A 7,818-nucleotide genomic window follows, 5' to 3' on the forward strand; every position below is an offset into this window, starting at 1 on the left:
TTCAGGTGCAGTTGTTGGGGCAGCCTGGGCACTTCTCTGGCAGCAAGAGTTTTCTGTGGTGGTACCTTTTGTCTGGCAGGAATCTTTATCTGGAGTCGATTTTGGATGTTACTTTGACCTATTCAGGAGTGGGCTAAAAATAAGGAAATCAGCAGCCCTTTCCCTGAGGAAAAATAGTCTGGAAGGTTTGACTTTGAGGTTCAGTTGTTGGGGCAGCCTGGGCACTTCTTGGGCAGGAAGAGTTTTCTGTGGTGGCACCTTTTGTCTGGCAGGAATCTTCATTTAGATTGAAGTTTTCAGGAGGTGGGACCGGCCATTGCAGCGCAGGGCTGAAAAAAGGGAACAGCAGCTCCTTCCACCAGGAAAAAATGTCTGGAAGCTTTGGCTTCAGGTGTAGTTGGTGCAGCCTGGGCACTTCTTGGGCAGGAAGAGTTTTCTGTGGTGGCACCTTTTGTCTGGCAGGAATCTTTATCTGGAGTCGATTTTGGATGTTACTTTGACCTATTCAGGAGTGGGCTAAAAATAAGGGAATCAGCAGCCCTTTCCCTGAGGAAAAATAGTCTGGAAGGTTTGACTTTGAGGTTCAGTACTTGGGGCAGCCTGGGCACTTCTTGGGCAGGAAGAGTTTTCTGTGGTGGCACCTTTTGTTTGGCAGGAATCTTCATTTGGATTCAATTTTTCAGGAGGTGGGACCGGCCATTGCAGCGCAGGGCTGAAAAAAGGGAACAGCAGCTCTTTCCACCAGGAAAAGAAGTTTAGAAGCTTTGGCTTCAGGTGCAGGTATTGGGGCAGCCTGGGCACTTCTTGGGCAGCAAAACTTTCTGTGGTGGCACCTTTTGTCTGGCAGGAATCTTCCTTTGGATTCAATTTTCCAGGAGGTGGGACTGGCCATTGCAGAGCAATGCTGAAAAAAGGGAACAGCAGCTCTTTCCACCAGGAAAAAATGTCTGGAAGCTTTGGCTTCAGGTGTAGTTGGTGCAGCCTGGGCACTTCTTGGGCAGGAAGGGTTTTCTGTGGTGGCACCTTTTGTCTGGCAGGAATCTTCATTTGGATTGAGATTTTCAGGAGGTGGAACAAGTCATTGTAGCGCAGGGCAGAAAAAAGGGAACAGCAGCTCTTTCCACCAGGAAAAAAAGTCTGGAAGCTTTGGCTTCAGGTGTAGTTTTTGGCGCGGCCTGGGCACTTCCTGGGCAGGAAGTGTTTTCTTTGGTGGCACCTTTTGTCTGGCAGGAATCTTCATTTGGATTCAATTTTTCAGGAGGTGGGACAGGCCTTTGCAGCGCAGGGCTGAAAAAAGGGAACAGCAGCTCTTTCCACCAGGAAAAAAAGTCTGGAAGCTTAGGCTTCAGGTGCAGTTGTTGGGGCAGCCTGGGCACTTCTTGGGCAGCAAGAGCTTTCTGTGGTGGCACCTTTTGTCTGGCAGGAATGTTCAGTTGGAGTAAATTTTCCAGGAGCTGGGACAGGCCATTGCAGCACAGGGCTGAAAAAAGGGTACAGCAGCTTTTTCCACCAGGAAAAAAAGTTTGGATCCTTTGGCTTTGAGGTGCAGTTGTTGGGGCAGCCTGGGCACTTCTTGGGCAGCAAGAGTTTTCTGTGGTGGCACCTTTTGTCTGGCAGGAATCTTCATTTGGATTCAATTTTCCAGGAGGTGGGACCGGCCATTGCAGAGCAGGGCTGAAAAAAGGGAACAGCAGCTCTTTCCTCAGGAAAAAAAGTCTGGAAGCTTTGGCTTCAGGTGTAGTTGGTGCAGCCTGGGCACTTCTTGGGCAGGAAGAGTTTTCTGTGGTGGCACCTTTTGTCTGGCAGGAATCTTTATCTGGAGTCGATTTTGGATGTTACTTTCACCTATTCAGGAGTGGGCTAAAAATAAGGGAATCAGCAGCCCTTTCCCTGGGGAAAAATAGTCTGGAAGGTTTGACTTTGAGGTTCAGTTGTTGGGGCAGCCTGGGCACTTCTTGGGCAGGAAGAGTTTTCTGTGGTGGCACCTTTTGTTTGGCAGGAATCTTCATTTGGATTGAAGTTTTCAGGAGGTGGAACAAGTCATTGCAGCGCAGGGCTGAAAAAAGGGAACAGCAGCTCTTTCCACCAGGAAAAAATGTCTGGAAGCTTTGGCTTCAGGCGTAGTTGGTGCAGCCTGGGCACTTCTTGGGCAGGAAGAGTTTTCTGTAGTGACACCTTTTGTCTGGCAGGAATCTTCATTTGGATTCAATTTTCCAGGAGGTGGGACAGGCCATTGCAGCGCAGGGCTGAAAAAAGGGAACAGCAGCTCTTTCCACCAGGAAAAAATGTCTGGAAGCTTTGGCTTTGAGGTGCAGTTTTTGGGGCAGACTGGGCACTTCTTGGGCAGCAAGAGCTTTCTGTGGTGGCACCTTTTGGGCGGCAGGAATGTTCAGTTGGAGTAAATTTCCAGGAGCTGGGACAGGCCATTGCAGCGCAGGGCTGAAAAAAGGGAACAGCAGTTCTTTCCCTAAGGAAAAAAAGTCTGGAAGCTTTGGCTTCAGGTGCAGTTATTGGGGCAGCCTGGGCACTTTTTGGGCAGCAAGACTTTCTGTGGTGGCACCTTTTGTCTGGCAAGAATCTTCAGTTGGATTCAGTTTTTCAGGAGGTGGGACCGGCCATTGAAGCGAAAGCCTGAATAAATGGAACAGCAGCTCTTTCCACCAGGAAAAAATGTCTGGAAGCTTTGGCTTCAGGTGCAGTTGTTGGGGCAGCCTGGGCACTTCTTGGGCAGCAAGAGCTTTCTGTGGTGGCACCTTTTGTCTGGGAGGAATCTTTATTTGGTTTTAATTTTCCAGAAGGTGGGACAGGTCATTGCAGCGCAGGGCTGCAAAAAGGGAACAGCAGCTCTTTCCACCAGGAAAAAAAGTCTGGAAGCTTTGGCTTTGAGGTGCAGTTGTTGGGGCAGCCTGGGCACTTTTCTGGCAGCAAGAACTTTCTGTGGTGGCACCTTTTGTCTGGCAGGAATCTTTATTTGGATTGAATTTTTCAAGAGCTGGGACCGGCCATTGCAGAGCAGGACTGAAAAAAGGGAACAGCAGCTCTTTCCACCAGGAAAAAATGTCTGGAAGCTTTGGCTTTGAGGTGCAGTTGTTGGGGCAGACTGGGCACTTCTTGGGCAGCAAGATCTTTCTGTGGTGGCACCTTTTGTCTGGCAGGAATCTTCATTTGGATTCAGTTTTCCAGGAGGTGGGACAGGCCATTGCAGCGCAGGGCTGAAAAAAGGGAACAGCAGCTCTTTCCACCAGGAAAAAAAGTCTGGAACCTTTGAGGTGCAGTTTTTGGGGCAGCCTGGGCACTTCTTGGGCAGCAAGAATTTTCTGTGGTGCCACCTTTTGGGCGGCAGGAATCTTCGTTTGGATTAATTTTCCAGGAGGTGGGATTGGCAATTGCAGAGCAGGGCAGAAAAAAGGAAACAGCAGCTCTTTCCTTAAGGAAAAAAAGTCTGGAAGCTTTGGCTTCAGGTGCAGTTATTGGGGCAGCCTGGGCACTTCTTTTTAGCAAAGGTATTTCTGTGGTGGCACCTTTTGTGTGGCAGGAATCTTCATTTGGATTCAATTTTTCAGGAGGTGGGACCGGCCATTGCAGCGCAGGGCTGAAAAAAGGGAACAGCAGCTCTTTCCCTAAGGAAAAAAAGTCTGGAAGCTTTGGCTTCAGGTGCAGTTATTGGGGCAGCCTGGGCACTTTTTGGGCAGCAAGACTTTCTGTGGTGGCACCTTTTGTCTGGCAAGAATCTTCAGTTGGATTCAGTTTTTCAGGAGGTGGGACCGGCCATTGAAGCGAAAGCCTGAATAAATGGAACAGCAGCTCTTTCCACCAGGAAAAAATGTCTGGAAGCTTTGGCTTCAGGTGCAGTTTTTGGCGCGGCCTGGGAACTTCCTGGGCAGGAAGTGTTTTCTTTGGTGGCACCTTTTGTCTGGCAGGAATCTTCATTTGGATTCAATTTTTCAGGAGGTGGGACAGGCCTTTGCAGCGCAGGGCTGAAAAAAGGGAACAGCAGCTCTTTCCACCAGGAAAAAAAGTCTGGAAGCTTAGGCTTCAGGTGCAGTTGTTGGGGCAGCCTGGGCACTTCTTGGGCAGCAAGAGCTTTCTGTGGTGGCACCTTTTGTCTGGCAGGAATGTTCAGTTGGAGTAAATTTTCCAGGAGGTGGGACAGGCCATTGCAGCACAGGGCTGAAAAAAGAGTACAGCAGCTTTTTCCACCAGGAAAAAAAGTTTGGATCCTTTGGCTTTGAGGTGCAGTTGTTGGGGCAAGCCTGGGCACTTCTTGGGCAGCAAGAGTTTTCTGTGGTGGCACCTTTTGTCTGGCAGGAATCTTCATTTGGATTCAATTTTCCAGGAGGTGGGACCGGCCATTGCAGAGCAGGGCTGAAAAAAGGGAACAGCAGCTCTTTCCACCAGGAAAAAAAGTCTGGAAGCTTTGGCTTCAGGTGTAGTTGGTGCAGCCTGGGCACTTCTTGGGCAGGAAGAGTTTTCTGTGGTGGCACCTTTTGTCTGGCAGGAATCTTTATCTGGAGTCGATTTTGGATGTTACTTTGACCTATTCAGGAGTGGGCTAAAAATAAGGGAATCAGCAGCCCTTTCCCTGAGGAAAAATAGTCTGGAAGGTTTGACTTTGAGGTTCAGTTGTTGGGGCAGCCTGGGCACTTCTTGGGCAGGAAGAGTTTTCTGTGGTGGCACCTTTTGTTTGGCAGGAATCTTCATTTGGATTGAAGTTTTCAGGAGGTGGAAAAGTCATTGCAGCGCAGGGCTGAAAAAAGGGAACAGCAGCTCTTTCCACCAGGAAAAAATGTCTGGAACCTTTGGCTTCAGGTGTAGTTGGTGCAGGCTGGGAACTTCTTGGGCAGGAAGAGTTTTCTGTGGTGGCACCTTTTGTCTGGCAGGAATCTTCATTTGGATTGAAGTTTTCAGGAGGTAGGACAAAAAAGGGAACAGCAGCTCTTTCCACCAGGAAAAAATGTCTGATCCACCAGGAAAAAATGTCTGGAAGCTTTGGCTTTGAGGTGCAGTTGTTGGGGCAGACTGGGCACTTCTTGGGCAGCAAGAGCTTTCTGTGGTGGCACCTTTTGGGCGGCAGGAATGTTCAGTTGGAGTAAATTTTCCAGGAGCTGGGACAGGCCATTGCAGCGCAGGGCTGAAAAAAGGGAACAGCAGCTCTTTCCAGCAGGAAAAAAAGTCGGGAACCTTTGAGGTGCAGTTGTTGGGGCAGCCTGGGCACTTCTTTTTTAGCAGAGTTATTTCTGTGGTGGCACCTTTTGTGTGGTAGGAATCTTCAGTTGGATTAATTTTCCAGGAGGTGGGACTGGCCATTGCAGAGCAGGGCTGAAAAAAGGGAACAGCAGCTCTTTCCCTAAGGAAAAAAAGTCTGGAAGCTTTGGCTTCAGGTGCAGTTATTGGGGCAGCCTGGGCACTTTTTGGGCAGCAAGACTTTCTGTGGTGGCACCTTTTGTCTGGCAAGAATCTTCAGTTGGATTCAGTTTTTCAGGAGGTGGGACCGGCCATTGAAGCGAAAGCCTGAATAAATGGAACAGCAGCTCTTTCCACCAGGAAAAAATGTCTGGAAGCTTTGGCTTCAGGTGCAGTTGTTGGGGCAGCCTGGGCACTTTTTGGGCAGCAAGAGTTTTCTGTGGTGGTACCTTTTGTCTGGCAGGAATCTTCATTTGGATTGAGATTTTCAGGAGGTGGAACAAGTCATTGCAGCGCAGGGCAGAAAAAAGGGAACAGCAGCTCTTTCCACCAGGAAAAAAAGTCTGGAAGCTTAGGCTTCAGGTGTAGTTTTTGGCGCGGCCTGGGCACTTCCTGGGCAGGAAGTGTTTTCTTTGGTGGTACCTTTTGTCTGGCAGGAATCTTCATCTGGATTGAAATTTTCCAGGAGGTGGGACAGGCCTTTGCAGCGCAGGGCTGAAAAAAGGGAACAGCAGCTCCTTCCATCAGGAAAAAAAGTCTGGAAGCTTTGGCTTTGAGGTTCAGTTGTTGGGGCAGCCTGGGCACTTCTTGGGCAGGAAGAGTTTTCTGTGGTGGCACCTTTTGTCTGGCAGGAATCTTTATTTGGATTGAATTTTCCAGAAGGTGGGACCGGCCATTGCAGCGCAGGGCTGAAAAAAGGGAACAGCAGCTCTTTCCACCAGGAAAAAAAGTCTGGAAGCTTAGGCTTCAGGTGCAGTTGTTGGGGCAGCCTGGGCACTTCTTGGGCAGCAAGAGCTTTCTGTGGTGGCACCTTTTGGGCGGCAGGAATGTTCAGTTGGAGTAAATTTTCCAGGAGCTGGGACAGGCCATTGCAGTGCAGGGCTGAAAAAAGGGTACAGCAGCTTTTTCCACCAGGAAAAAAATTTGGATCCTTTGGCTTTGAGGTGCAGTTGTTGGTGCAGCCTGGGCACTTCTTGGGCAGGAAGAGTTTTCTGTGCTGGCACCTTTTGTCTGGCAGGAATCTTCATTTGGATTCAATTTTCCAGGAGGTGGGACAGGCCATTGCAGAGCAGGGCTGAAAAAAGGGAACAGCAGCTCTTTCCACCAAGAAAAAAAGTCTGGAAGCTTTGGCTTCAGGTGTAGTTGGTGCAGCCTGGGCACTTCTTGGGCAGGAAGAGTTTTCTGTGGTGGCACCTTTTGTCTGGCAGGAATCTTTATCTGGAGTCGATTTTGGATGTTACTTTGACCTATTCAGGAGTGGGCTAAAAATAAGGGAATCAGCAGCCCTCTCCCTGAGGAAAAATAGTCTGGAAGGTTTGACTTTGAGGTTCAGTTGTTGGGGCAGCCTGGGCACTTCTTGGGCAGGAAGAGTTTTCTGTGGTGGCACCTTTTGTCTGGCAGGAATCTTCATTTTGATTCAATTTTCCAGGAGGTGGGACCGGCCATTGCAGAGCAGGGCTGAAAAAAGGGAACAGCAGCTCTTTCCACCAGGAAAAAATGTCTGGAACCTTTGGCTTCAGGTGTAGTTGGTGCAGCCTGGGCACTTCTTGGGCAGGAAGAGTTTTCTGTGGTGGCACCTTTTGTCTGGCAGGAATCTTCATTTGGATTGAAGTTTTCAGGAGGTAGGACAGGCCATTGCAGCGCAGGGCTGAAAAAAGGGAACAGCAGCTCTTTCCACCAGGAAAAAATGTCTGGAAGCTTTGGCTTTGAGGTGCAGTTGTTGGGGCAGACTGGGCACTTCTTGGGCAGCAAGAGCTTTCTGTGGTGGCACCTTTTGGGCGGCAGGAATGTTCAGTTGGAGTAAATTTTCCAGGAGCTGGGACAGGCCATTGCAGCGCAGGGCTGAAAAAAGGGAACAGCAGCTCTTTCCATCAGGAAAAAAAGTCGGGAACCTTTGAGGTGCAGGTGTTGGGGCAGCCTGGGCACTTCTTTTTTAGCAGAGTTATTTCTGTGGTGGCACCTTTTGTGTGGTAGGAATCTTCAGTTGGATTAATTTTCCAGAAGGTGGGACTGGCCATTGCAGAGCAGGGCTGAAAAAAGGGAACAGCAGCTCTTTCCCTAAGGAAAAAAAGTCTGGAAGCTTTGGCTTCAGGTGCAGTTATTGGGGCAGCCTGGGCACTTTTTGGGCAGCAAGACTTTCTGTGGTGGCACCTTTTGTCTGGCAAGAATCTTCAGTTGGATTCAGTTTTTCAGGAGGTGGGACCGGCCATTGAAGCGAAAGCCTGAATAAAATGGAACAGCAGCTCTTTCCACCAAGAAAAAAAGTCTGGAAGCTTTGGCTTCAGGTGCAGTTGTTGGGGCAGCCTGGGCACTTCTCTGGCAGCAAGAGTTTTCTGTGGTGGTACCTTTTGTCTGGCAGGAATCTTTATCTGGAGTCGATTTTGGATGTTACTTTGACCTATTCAGGAGTGGGCA

This window comes from Pseudopipra pipra, chromosome W, assembly GCF_036250125.1.
Source record: "Pseudopipra pipra isolate bDixPip1 chromosome W, bDixPip1.hap1, whole genome shotgun sequence".
Classification (NCBI taxonomy): Eukaryota; Metazoa; Chordata; class Aves; order Passeriformes; family Pipridae; genus Pseudopipra; species Pseudopipra pipra.